Source organism: Protomyctophum bolini (assembly GCF_963924005.1).
Source record: "Protomyctophum bolini genome assembly, chromosome: 19".
In the NCBI taxonomy this organism is placed as follows: domain Eukaryota; kingdom Metazoa; phylum Chordata; class Actinopteri; order Myctophiformes; family Myctophidae; genus Protomyctophum; species Protomyctophum bolini.
The window spans coordinates 25,933,793-25,948,209 of NC_137880.1; the positions used below are offsets into that span (position 1 = coordinate 25,933,793).

The following is a 14,417-nucleotide window of genomic DNA, read 5'->3' on the forward strand; positions in this document are numbered from 1 at the left end:
CATTGAGAGAAACCCCAAATGTGTCACAGGAGACTTATTAGATCAAGCTACCGTTGGAAGCAACACAAAGGTTTGAAAAATTATGTTGATTGGTCGTCAGTCGACAGCTCCAGTCCAGTTTCCTGTCCCTCACACTGTTCTCACTGTCATACATGGATTAAAACACAGAGCCCGGGATCAAGGGACAGAATCAGCCGTCCGTCCCCTGAATCGCTCCTGACTGCCATGGTGCAATGAAAACTCTGGCTTCAGAGGTTCCTAGTGCCTGTGAGCCAAGAAAAAGTCCTTTGGCGAGACACACAGAGATTAGCAGCAAGCATTACTGTCAGGTAGCATCAATGTCTGTGGCCTTCAACTCTATAGCTGTGTAAACAGCATTTATATTCTGTATTAAAAACACCCCTTGTGTTACTGGGGGCCAGTAGGAACAGTAAGTGGAGTGTGTGACTGTTTGTTTCCCTTTCATAATGGGCCCGGAGCGTAGCGGGTAATTACCTATGGCAGTCTCTTGGCCTGTCTGGGGCTGAATGCATATTTACTAGCCTGGCGAGGATGTAGTCTGAGTGTTGGAAGGCCATGATAACCGGGGTATGAGTGTAGCGCATGTCAAGATTAATCGCCAATAGTGATCTATATCTTTCCACTTTGTATATCTCTCTCGCTTTCTTCTTTCATCTCACTGTCTATCTAATCGTTTCCTCTCAGTCATCTCGCCCTAAGCTTGTTCTGTCTGCCTTAATCTCATTCTCATCCCTCTCGTCTCCTCCACATTTTTCACCGCCTCTCCCTCACCCTTCATCTTTTTCCTCTTCCCCTAACATAGCCGTGGGAAGTACTTTACACTAGGGGGCGCTGCGTTCCCATGCACGCGCAAAGCGCGTCCATGGGAGAAATAAATGCGCGTGCACATGTTAAAATGTGCGTGCACGTGCAAAGAATGACCTTTTTTTTTCTCCCAACGGCGCCGGCGCGCCGCATAACAATGACAATATCATCCCTTAATTTATAAGACTATACATATAGATTTGATCATGACCAGACATACAGTGACAAATGTATATAGAACAACTCTGTAGCCTAAGGCAACTTTAGGAGGATGAAAGACATGATAATGAAAGTATTACAAGTTACAACTTCTCACTTTGGGTCCCAATTTATTTTTCGCACTCTGCACTCACTGACAACACATGAACACAACAACACTCACAGTTAACAGTCTTTGTATTGAGTTTGTGCTTGAAATGTAATGTAATTCTGCAAACTGAAATAATTTCAATCAATCAATCACAAGTTTCACAACTGCTCGGCAGCAGCATGGCAATTTCTTATAATATTATGCTTATAAGTAACATTAAACTTTTTTTTTACATACCGTGAGGTGACGTGAGCAGCTACAAGTGATCTCGTATAGTATTCCATCACGCATAGTATCACCTCTGAAGGCGACTCCCTTCCTGCCCAGGATTCGAATTGTTCTGAAAAGTAGCTCCAGAACGTTTCTTGCTGTTTGTTGTTGTTTTGCGCAGGCATCAGACAAGATAGCACTGATGGGCACTTGCTTAAGTGCAACATGCTTCTCCACGGCGTGACAATGCAACCCTGATTTCTCATGTTCGTTGAACTTTACTTGTGCTTTACGCCAGTTTACAAATCCCCCATTAACAAATGTATTTCCTCCCCTCACACTGTCGTCTTTTATCAGCTTATTTTCCACTGCTTTCACGCATGCAAAGCATAGGACACGATCACTCTCCACCACATAATGTATCCATTGCCATGTTTTAAACCAAGCTGGTTGAAAAGACCGTTTGTGTTTTTCTTTGCCAAAATGCCGGCCTGGGAAATCGAACTCTGGTGGCTGGAACCGTGGAACGGCTCCTCAAATGGTATTAGGCTGACAACCATAGGTATGGCTGGCGGCGGTGGCTGTGGTGGATCCACATCGTTGTTGATGTTGGCGGCGGCGGCCGCGGGACCAACATTATTCTCTGCGGGAGCAGAGGTGCTGTTGTGGGGGGCAGCGGTGGCACTGACACCGTGACAGGAGGGGCCGGGTCGGGGAAGATCATCAACAGCGCCAGCACCACTACTAGTAGCTTGAGCTTCTCCTTCTCTTCTAAGACTCTTTGGAGGCTTTGGAATTGGAGCCGGTTTTACAAACCAATCGGAAATGCGTTTTTGAGACATTAATAAACGGTTACTTTTAGTAGTGAGTCGCAGACATTTGAATATTGCCCAACTTGATCTACAATGATGCCCGGATGTAAACAGGAAATACACCTGTCTGTCCAGCGTGCACCGCGGCCCGTGATGACGTGAATTCATTATATTTTGTAAATATTGGACTAAATCCCCCACAAATAAATAAATAAACAACAACATACACATTGTGCAAAACATTGTTTTTAATTATTTTAGTTAAAATGGTTATGGTATATATTTTTTCCATTCAAAAATAATAAAAATAAATAAATACAAACAATTCCAAACAATTCCCCTCCAAACCACTGGGGGTGCTACAGCACCCTCAGCACCCCTACTTCCCACGGCTATGTCCCCTAATATGTTTCCCTCTCTGTCTTCCTCTCTCTCTCTCTCTCTCTCTCAATCTCTCTTTCTCTCTCTCTCAATCTCTCTTTCTCTCTCTCCCCCTCTCACTGTCTACGGCGTTGGCTTCACTGTGTTCATGTGTCTTAGTTCCCCGGTGGCATGCTGTCTGTAATTCAAACTCTGCGGACAGAGGGGCGGTGGGAGAAACAGATACACTGTAATTATTTCATAAATCTGCTGTGTGTGAGAGCGCGTCGGGGACTGTTTAGAAGCCCAGTAAAAACTCCTGAGGTGCAGGCATGCATACTGCGGCCGTCCACAGCCCCCCCTGTGTCAGGGGCTAATGCTCTACACGAGCCTCTCTGAACAGACAGATGGGCAGATAGGGGACATTGATATATGATTTATGTTGTTGATATTCCGTCTTGTGTTACGCTCAGCTGTGAACCTGGGACCACGGCTTGAACTGTGATCCAGAGACTTGGATCCTTAAGCTATACTTCACAACCTAAAATGAGTCATGCTGGTGAGTATAAATGAGATGTTTTCATGACTCTGTGCCCAAGTGGGGATTCGAGACTAGGCGTTTTTTATTCGGGTTCTGGGCTCAGAATGATCTGGAGTTCCCAGATCTAATGGAGCAGACAAGCACCAGGGCATACCTGTCAACGTTGTGATTTGAAAATAAGGGACATTTGTTTTACTTCAATTGTGGGGTTGGGCTGTTATGCGTGTCATATTTCCTCAACCAGTCAAAAGTATTTTTCCAACAAAAAATAAATGACTTGTATTTTGCAAGACAGTTCAATAAAACACAACATCAGTTCGTTTTTCAAAGGTTATATTAAATGAAAACAAGAGAAAGCAATAGTTCATTCCAGTTCCATAATAATTTGGCTCAGTTCATCAAACAGTTCAACTTCAAGCTACATGCAGTTCAGGTCCTTCATGAAAAAAGTCAACTTTGATATTTCCTGATTGTTCAACAAAACACAAAACCAGGAAGCAATCATGTATGTATCGTGTATGGAAGCAATGCTATTCCCATCTGTTCATCCAACAAAAATAGTTTGCACTGGGATTTCTTTTAAGGTAAAAGAATATATATTGAGTAGGCGGACAGCGAGAAAGAAGGGTAGAGTATGAGAGAATCCTGGGAAAATGGGAGGGTTTGGTTGACAGCAGTGGTGTAATCTACCGTTATACGCTATGCGTAGTTACCGTAGTATGCCGTGCTGAAGTTTTTTGGGAAAAAAGTGTATACTGTCTGCTAATCATTTCATCCATTATGCGTATAGCGTATAGCCGTATAGCCGTAAGCGTATAGCCTATACGTGTGCAAAGAACTGGTTGACATGCAGGTATATTGAAGCATTGGACAGTCCATGATATGTGGCTCTACTCAGGCAGCATGTTTTCAGCAGTGGCATAAAGTAACTAAGTACATTTACTGTACTTAAGTACAATTTTGAGGTATTTCTTTTGTACTCTAGTATTTCCAATTCCCACCACTATACATCTCAGGGGCAAATATTGTACTTTTACTCCACTACATTTATTTGAAAACTTTAGTTGCTATAGTTACTTTGTAGAATGTGATTATTATTAGTCCTACAAACCATCCAGTAACCTGCACTTCATCCATGTGTATACATTTCGGCCATTTGAAAATTACCCCTTACCCCTTACCCCTAAACTTCTTTGCCTTTTTTTACTATTTTGAAAAACTTTTTTGAATAGTTCAACTAGCCAATCTACATTGACACGTTGTGAGCTTGTAGACTAGCCATTTTAACTATTCAAAAATGTTTAGCAAAATAGTTAAAAAAAAGGCAAAGAAGTTTAGGGATAAGGGGTTTAGCGGTGACGAAAATGGAGCCCATAATCTCTGCCCCTGCTGTTCAGGCCTGTCAGAGACAAAAAGGCTTAAAACAAAACACAGGGGAAAAAACAATACCCCAAACATGCCAATTAAATTAAAGAGATGCCGATACGCATAATATTTATGATAAATAATATCAGATGATCATGACCTCGATACCCCTGGAGTTTTTTTATTTGACAAAATACAGATATAGCCGACTTGAATATGTGAACGTGAATATGGTTTATATACTGTAGTATGTATACTGTATGGTATATAACAAACTCACACACAAAATGACACATTTCCATGCTTTTATTAAAAGTGCAGTCGCCATGAGGGAAACAAACCAATAATAATGTCAGCGCTTGGGCCTTCTCTGCTGAGACCTATGATCTGTACGGGACAGGTGGGGGAGGGAAGTCGAAATTGAAATTCCGGGTCCAATGATGTCATATCATACTGCAATCCCCCCCAACACACACACACACACACAGACACACGCGCGCATACACACACACACAACATTTATCAGACAGTTAAAATCTGAAAAGCACGTAATCTTTTTGAAGACTCCTTTTTCAGCCCACGCTCTTTTGGAACGGTACCAACCTTTCACCTCTTTCCGGCGCCAGCGGGCCCGCTGGGGTACGCCGGCCCCAGTGGCTCGTTCGGAAGTCAATCCGGACCAATCTGTTGATCAGCTTAGCGTCCCGCTGGTGACGGGGAGGGCTGTGTGGAGACGGTTCTCCCTGACGTTCTCTGTGTAGAGGGATGGAACCCGCCAGCACTGAGGAATGAAGAGTGCAGGGAGAGGCAATGAAAAAAGAAAAGAGAAAAGCTACTCTGACTGTGGACACAGCAAATTTACTCCTAATAGGCTATGACATCTCCATTTTTAGTCCCGCGGTTTCCGGTTCAAGCCTGGGTGCTGCTGTGTGTGCATATGTGCGTGCGTGCGTGCGTGCGTGTAAGCACTAAGCAGCCCAGGAAAAGAGATCATTGCATCGTGTTGAGAGCATTTCAAGTGAATGAAAAAGGGGTGGAGCCTGACACATGGTGAGAGATGATCAGACTTAACCTGGGTTAGCCTGTTGTGTCATGAATGAACTCGATGTGAGGATTAGCAACTCTCTCTCTCTCTCTCTCTCTCTCTGCATCTGTCTCATCCTACACTTTCTGCATTTTGCAGGGATCTGTCTCTGTCTTCTACTATCTGTCTCTCTCTCTCTTTCCGTCTGTTGCTCTCGCTCCTGATATGAGGGGATTTCTGATGGGGCTTTATGGAGTTTTATTTAAGCACAGTTTCCGTCGTTAAACGGTCTGTTCAGAATTAGCTCTGGCTCACAAGCATCGCTCTCTCCTCCTCCCCCCCCCCTCTCTCTTCCCCCCTCCCTTTTTCGTCTCCTTTTTTTTGTCAACAGCCCCACTCAAAGAAAAGGGCAATAAAACATAAGAATTTTAATCAGGCCTTTTAAAACGTCTCTTTCTCATTTTGCCCTCCAAGGAAGTTTTTTTTGTTTTATCCCACCCCCTCCCTTGCTCACTCTCTCTCTTGATCCCTCCCCTCCTCTGGTTCCCTGCATCCCTCGTTCCTCCTGCCCTCCGCCCCCTGGCCTCTCGCTTTGCTTGTTGAACGCGCTCATGCGTGATGGTCACAACTTGATAGGCGCTCAGAGGGCACTGGTGAGTGTGAAGCCCGGTTTATACTCGGCGTCGCACGTCGAAAATAGCTGATTTACAAGCTCACGGTGCGTTGTGTGTGTGCTCGTGTGCGTGCACGGGCTCACTCGCATGCACATGTGTGTGTGTGTGTGTGTGTGTGTGTGTGTGTGTGAAAAGTGCAGTCCTCACACTGTGTGGTCCATCTGATCAGTTATGCGTTTTTTAATATCCCTAATATTTGTCACCTGCTTTTTTTGATGTGGTGTTTCGACTGGGCTGTGGAGGCAAAGGGCCGTCGTGGATGAAATAAAATGGCGTCTCGACGCTCAGATCTCGCCGTGGCGTTGCCTTTTTTTTAATCTCTCGCTCTCGTTCATTTGATTGTCATCTCGGGGAGGAATGTGTTAGTTTTATGTGAACTCAGCACATGCCAGCAGGCCTGTGATGTCGGCGCCAAAGTATGACTGCTCGGTTCAGGCCGGCTGTCGGGGGGTTTTGAGTTGGGTGGATCCGAACGAATGATTAAATCAGACGAGGTAAGAGAGGGAGAGAAGGGCGAGAGATGGAGAGATTGGGGGTGTGTGTTGGGGGGGGGGGGGTTTAGTATAGATGGAGGGGAGGGAGAGAGAAAGAGTTTAATGTCTAACTCCATCACCGCCTCGTAAAGTGCGGAAGGAGGGAGGGAGGTAAGGTGAGGGTGGGGTCGAGCGAGGGGTGTGTGTAATTTAGAGTGGTGTGTGTGTGTGTGTGTTTTCTCTCCTTTAATGAGAAGAGATCTCTGCAGGTAACTTCCTCCTTTCTCCCTTTCCTGCGCTCTCCTCCACTCTGCTGGATACGGGGAGAAGGCCCATCTGGTTGGACTAAACAGCAGATTAGCACATTAGCGCTGGGAGACAGACAGACAGGCAGACCGGCTCGACGGGGAGAGACCCTGGCCAGCGTGTGACACACACACTGGGCACACACTTGGGAGTACGACTCATTAAAAGCAAACATTAAAGTTGCGCTAAATTAAAGGCTTGTTGCGCTTTGCCTTCATTAACAGACAGTTAAGGTTCTGACTCTCGATTGTCACGCTTTGCACGCATGCATGTTATGCAGTCATCTTTGTTCTATTAGAGGCCCCAGATGTCGGTTGTTATGGGGCTCTGACATTTAAAGGTTTTTGTTACATACGTGTTCATCCAGCAAAGCTATGCAGCACAACCTGTGTGTCCCAACATTATGTTGCACTGTGACTCTGAATTGGCGCATGTTTATTTTTTTGCCAGACATTTCATGCAGTATTTTTGCTTATCTTGCTGCAACAAGTGACAAATCATTCCTAGAAGGAAGCCGTTTGTTACACAGTAAAATCCTGAGTGTTCATTTAAATTTCAGAGTCAAATTAACGCTCAGAATTGTTGTGTGTGTATACCACTTCCTCAGAAACCCAAACTCTGCCATGACATATTTTAAGTTTTAAGTTTAAGATGACTGCTGGTGTTTTATTAAAAACGTTGAAACTGTTATAGCTCAGTTTTTTTCCTTTTCTTTTAAGAATCCGTCAAAGCAAGCAGACAAAATGGACAAAGGTTTTCATATCCAGAACACATCTGTTACTTTTGCTTGTTACACTCCTTTCTTCTTCTCCTTCTTTCCTCCTCTCAGCTCCACTTATCTCCCCATCCCTCTTTATCGCTTCTCACTTCTCACACAGTTTTTTATTTTTTCTTGAATGATGTTCTTCATTCACTGCACGACCTCTGCTCCACTCTGTCATTCATATAGCCCCCCCTCTCTCTCTCTCTGTCTCTCTCTCCATCTCTCCCTTCTCTCCATATCCCCACTCTGTCTTCCCCTCTTTCCCCCTCTCTCTCCCAAACCCTCTATATCCCCGTCTCTCTCCCTCTCCCTTCCTCTCTCTCTCTCTCTCTCTCTCTCTCTCTCTCTCTCTCTCTCTCTCTCTCTCTCTCTCTGGCTCATGATTGGATGATGATTGAGGCCTATCACAGGTATCATGTGTTAAGGCCAGGTTGGATTAGTTTTTTTCACGTTGCTTTCATGATCCCACAAAGCCGAACTGTGAGAAACTACAAAGCTGTCAGGTCTGACAGGGAGGGGCTCTCTGTGTGTGTGTGTGTGTGTGTGTGTGTGTGTGTGTGTGTGTGTGTGTGTGTGTGTTCGTGTTGTAATAAAGCGTTTCCCGTGGTGAGGTGTAGAGTTAGGAGCTGCTAAAACAGCCACATCTGAGAGTGCAGCTGTGCGAACACACAGGAAACGCATCATCGTCTCCCCGCCCCTGGCCATTGGCGGGCGGCGCAGTAACTGGTCCCGCCTCCACATACCTGCTACTACAGATCACGCTCTGGCTGCGTGTTTATTATATCCAACAAAGAAGTCAACCTCGCTAACCTGAACACAGATATGAGGGGGGGGGGGGGGGGTTTCCCCACAGTAAAATGGACCCTGTTTTTGCACTCTCAGAGTGTAAAACCTTTTCCAAATAGACTTTGATATTGATTGATTGATTGATTGATTGATTGATTGATTCTTCTTCTTCTTCTTCTTCTAAGGATGACAGAAAAAGTCCTGGAAACATCAACAAAAATATTTACATAGGAGAAAAATAATTTATTTTATAAATTTTATGACTATGGGTTTAAAAATCTACTCCACTCCACGTGTAGTTTTCTGACAGCCAGTTATTCACATCTTTTAACCGGTGATGTCAGGGAATTAATTAGTCGAGTAGCAGAATGATTTATTTCCCCATGTTTTAGCAAAACTTTGGGGGGATCCTGTTACACTCTCAGAGTTCAATTCAAGCTGCCTGCAATACATACATTTGTTAGAAAGTAATATGGTAGAGCATGTATTAATAACTGTGGTGGTTGTTGCTGGTCTTGACTCTTCATTTGAGAAATTTAGATCCTGTGGTTGCAGGTGTGACCACTACTGGTTGGCAAGAGGTATTGCATGAAGCTCAACGCGTAATATCTCCCTGACTATAGAACAAGCTTAGCTCAGCAGTTTATTCCGGAGATCGGGCTTCTGATACTGAGTTGCACATAAATCTTACAGATTTCACCTGAACCCCTTTCCTATATATTTGACTGAGGTCCCCCTGGGCTCTATACTAGCCCCCCCACCCCAAAAACACATAGGGCTCCATTTTCGTCACGCCTAATCCCTAAACTTCTTTGCCTTTTTTTTACTATTTTGAAAAGCATTTTTGTCTACATTGACACGTTGTGAGCTTGTAGACTGGCCATTTTAACTACGGTATTCAAAAATATTTAGCAAAATAGTAAAAAAAATAAGGCAAAGAAGTTTAGGGATAAGGGGTTTAGCGGTGATGAAAATGGAGCCCATAATGTCTTGGCTGAAAATAGGCTCACAATGTGTTGCAACGCGACATGTTGCTTGTTGATCTGCACATTTTGGCCAAGTGTTCGCTCCCAGAATAAGGACAAAATGCTTAACACTGAGGATCGTTCTGTGTAGGCAGACTAGGCACTGAAACTTTGCTTTAACCATACCTCTGAATAAGAAAAGTCATCTCATTTGCCAAGTCCAAACATCAAGCCCTAGCTGGACCCAGAAGATGTTGTTGGATTTTGTTTCGGTTCTGACCACTGTAAGTAGGGCTAGTGTCCATCTTACAAATGTAACCATATTTGACTGCCAGCAGGCAGGATGGTAGATGTGTGAAAACGACGACTTGAGTAAATGAACACTTCCTTTTGCAAACACAAAGTGTTGCTAAACATATCCCGCAAAGCAATTAGCATGCGACAACACAGCTGCGTGGAGGTGAGACGAGTTAATATTATCGCACGTACACACGTGTACTCCTGCTCTCGCAAACATAGGCCTGTCTTTGTTATGTTGGAATACACAAGCCCAGTTGTGCGCCGGTTTTAACGATCACATTTTGCCTGGCCAACGAGGTGTGCTATTAACAACGTAACACATGCTCAATGAATAAGCACTCGCACACATTCTCATACGCACCAACACCAAAATATAACCCGGAGACATTAGAGAGTAGACGTGCGCATGCGCACTCACCGCAACACACACAGCCACACACCCATACAAACACACAACAATATTACCTATTTATGACACGTAGATAGATGCACATTGACACATGTGCATGCGCACACGCGCACGAGCACACACGCACGCACACACACACACACACACACACACACACACACACACACACACACACACACACACACACACACACACACACACACACACACACACAGAAAGTAATTTTGCCTGGCTGTTTTAACACTCAGTAATGAGAGAGAACAGACTTAACAGCTCCCTTTATTAGCCAGCACCCCAACACACACACGCACGCACACACACATACACACATGCCCGCACGCACGGATGCGCACACTTGCACGCACACACATCAACTTGTTTGTTCTCCTCGAGTCAAAACAAAGACATCACAGCCCAGTGAGTCTAAGCTGGGAGCATAATGACCCATAATTCCATTTCCTGTTGTTTGAGACGAAGGAAGGCTGTGCCATCCGAGGTGCCATCTGGATTCTGTTTCCATCCTCTGATCCCCTTTGCAGCCCCCTACGGGCCATCCAATCACCTATAGCCACCGGCACCATCACCAAATGAGGCCTGGACCAGAAATGGGACAATAACCTGTGAGAGAATTTGACACCAAAATAATTTTTAATGGTAACTAACTAACTAATAAATCTGAATATTTATTTAAATTGGGCCTATTTTGCCCTCTCAAAAAGTTAATAAAAAAGCGTAATCTAAGCTAAAAATAAAATATAGGGATGTCGGATTGAAAGTGATTAACTCGATCTTGAACCTGTAGTCCTATTTTGTTGTTGCTCTCCGTACTTTTCCTATACAATATATTACTAGTGGAGTGCCTGTGTTGTCTTCTATCATCTCTACCAGACCTCAACCCTCCTGGACCCAAGTGACGAAAAACCAACAACACGTTTAAACAATGGAGATCGAAGATGGCTATGAATGAGGATGTTGTGTAATAGGGCGTGAAGAAACATCTGTCCGTTTCTCCACTGATGAAGGTTTACATGAACCCCTTTCCCCATCATCCTTCTCTCCCTAACCCCTTTCAACCCTTCCTCCCTCTCTCTTCCTTCCATCTCCCCCAGGCAGGCAGATTCCGAGGCTCACATCACATGCCCACCTGTCAGCTGTGGGAGCTCGCAGGACAGACCTTGAGCCGTGGGAGAGAGAGAGAGAGACAGAGAGAGAGAGAGAGAGATGCTGTGAACGGAGTCTCACTACAAGTGCTCAAATTCCAACCGCTGGAGGTCAGTTGAACGAACGCGAAGTGTTATCATGCAAACGATCCAAAGCTAACGATGCAGATTATAGCGGTACATATTATAACACTGTCGGGTCAATGCTCAACACTTGGGCAGAAAAGTGAAGTCATTTATGTGTGTGCTTTTGTTGTTGTGGCATAATTACATTGGCCTACAACACTGAGCACTGTGAGCAGACTGGTTCAGGTCATGAGTTCAAGCTACCGAGAATAATAGCCCAGTTTTGCCCTATATACCCTTTCACTGTAGCATCAGCAGCCGAGAGAGAGAGAGAGAGAGAGAGAGAGAGAGAGAGAGAGAGAGAGAGAGAGAGAAAGGGGGTATAGGCGTGGGGAATATGCACGCTCTTTGATGGACAGTGTGAGTAATTTTCCGCACATTATTTATGCCCCTTAAAACAAAGACTTTTCACTCAGTGCCTGACTGACTAAACGACCGGTTTGGAAAGAAATTACGAGCTGGGCTCCCATGGACAAAATACAATGGAGTTAAGGCATAAAAGTGTGCAAGGCGTATGGGTTTGTTGTGTATGGGAATGCAGTTAATGTTTCTAAGTCCTCACGGCATTGCAGCGGCCAGAGTTGGCGCGCGCCTTTACCGTCTAAATTAAAACAGCAGAAATCACCACAACAATTGAGAACAGATTTTCACTAAGGTGTCTTAATGACATATTGTCAACCCATTACGATGCGAAAATGCACAAATACGCGCACACGCACGCATGCACGCACGCGCGCTCACACACACACACACACACACACACACACACACACACACACACACACACACACACACACACACACACTAATGATGTAGCAACTTCAGGCTTAGGGGTATCTCATCAACGAACAGGCTGTAATTCATAACATATTCACCTTAAGCTTTCGTGTGTGTGTGTGTGTGTGTGTGTGTGTGTGTGTGTGTGTGTGTGGGCGCAGGCGCACATGCACGCACATGTTACTGAGTTCATAGTGTATCAGTATGTGTGTATGCAGTTTGCATTGTAAATGCGTTTGTATGATGGAGTGTGTGTGTGTGTGTGTGTGTGTGTGTGTGTGTAGTAGTAGTAGGCATCAGCAAACACACACCCGCTGTTCCAGTCTGTTTCCCCCTCATAAAAAGCAACACTTAACACTTAATTCTCAAGCAGTTCTGACAACATTATACAGGTTAGTTTAAAGAGAGAACGAGAGAGAGTGTGTGTGTGTGTGTGTGTGTGTGTGTGTGTGTGTGTGTGTGTGTGTGTGTGTGTGTGTGTGTGTGTGTGTGTGTGTGTGTGTGTGTGTGTGTGTGTGTGTGTGTGTGTGTGTGTGTGTGTGTGTGTGTGTGTGTGTGTGTGTGTAGAGAAAATAATGGATGAAAGGGGGAGGGGGTTGGGGGGGCAGAAGCCTGGTCAGTCAGCTGGGAATTTTTCAGAGAATTGCTTTTAATGAGTTAAATAAAAAAATGCCCAAAAATGCATTGAGAGACCGTGATAGGTGAGAGGGGCGTGCGAGCAAGAAATGAATGCGGAAGACGCTCAGTGAGTGTGTGTGTGAGATACAGAGGAGAGAGTGTGTGTGTGTGCGTGTGTGTGAGAGAGAGACAGAGAGAGAGAGAGACGGAGAAAGAGAGGGAGAGCGAGAGGGGGGGGAGGGAGAGAAAGAGAGAGAGAGAGAGATTGAGGGGGGGATGAGAGAGAGAGAGCGAGAGAGAGAGAGGGAGGGGAAGTGAGTAGGCTATTTGGCCTGGTGTTGGGGAATATTTTACAAGCTGCATTAATGGCTGTTCTTAAAACACCCCTATTAAGGCAACACCATAACACTGTATATCATGAGCGATTATGTTCTCACACACACACACACACACACACACACACACACACACACACACACACGGTCATAATATATATACGGACCCAAACTATAAAATGTATTTGCTGGTCTGACACCTTTTTGTACAAACAGCAGTTTTCTGCTGCTGTTCAAACAGACACACACTCGGCTTCAGACACACAATGAAGCCATTTACACTGTCCTGTTCCAGCTAATTATTCACCTCATGTCGGTGTTTAAACGGTACGCCGTTAAACAAGCCAGTGTTAATTTAACTCTGAGAGGGTAACCAAATGGACCAGTGTAAGGCTTAAATCCAGTGGTCCTCCTCCTCAACCTTTTCTGGAGCACGGCTGGGGGCCACTTGAAAATCTTAACATGTTTAGTGGACAGATGGGTGGGCCGCGTGCATTTGTCAGAGCATGTTTATTTGTGTGCTGGCTTGGATCAATGGTACTATCACAATGAAAACGCATCTTTCAAAGTTATAAAGACAAAATACCATGACAATCTTTTCTACTTTGGTACTATAGTTTTGCCCTACACTACATATTTATTTTCATATGAATGTTATATAATATCATATCTTATATTAAAATCTTAGTGTTTTGCCAATTCATTGGGGCCCCGCTTCCAATCACCATCTATGTTCCACTTATTAAATTAGATTTTTCATTATCGATGAGAAATCCCGAGACTTAAGGGCTTAAGTTCTGCATAATTTGAATATTGTTGCTGTCAGATGGAAACCATCCAAAATGGTTATTTTTCAGATTTCAAATTCCAAAAGGGGATCTCTGAGTGACAAAGAAAAGCACCGCACACAGTCAGAAACTTGCATAAAAATGTTGCTCTTTATTTGACATTTCGATCGTTAGACCTTCATCAGGACAGACGAGATTCGAATTCTAAAATAGCTAAAAATAACGTTACTTTTGCTAGTTTTGTGTGACACTGTGGTATGGCAAAATTAGGGCATTAATTTATCCTGAAAAAAAACAAAAACATTGTACGTCCACTTTACTTAATGGTCAGGTCTACCATAACTACCATAACTTAGTCAGTTTCAGTTATACTGAAGTGTCTGTTATAAGTTGTTAGGCATAATTATAAACATTCATAGTGAGTGTTATGAAGCCTTATTATAAATGTATAATTACAATGCATTAGGAATACGATTATAATGCTTTATAC

At 44.2% G+C, this 14,417-nt stretch overlaps 1 protein-coding gene across 1 annotated transcript in view; it reads left to right on the plus strand.

The window, feature by feature from the left end:
• Positions 1–6,072: 6,072 nt before the first annotated feature.
• LOC308333842 (uncharacterized protein) overlaps positions 6,073–14,417 on the plus strand; it is a gene marked incomplete at its 3' end in the record, with an annotated part of 41,375 nt that continues 33,030 nt past the window's right edge. The window contains 2 exon segments of the mRNA XM_080790346.1: positions 6,073–6,100; positions 11,233–11,394.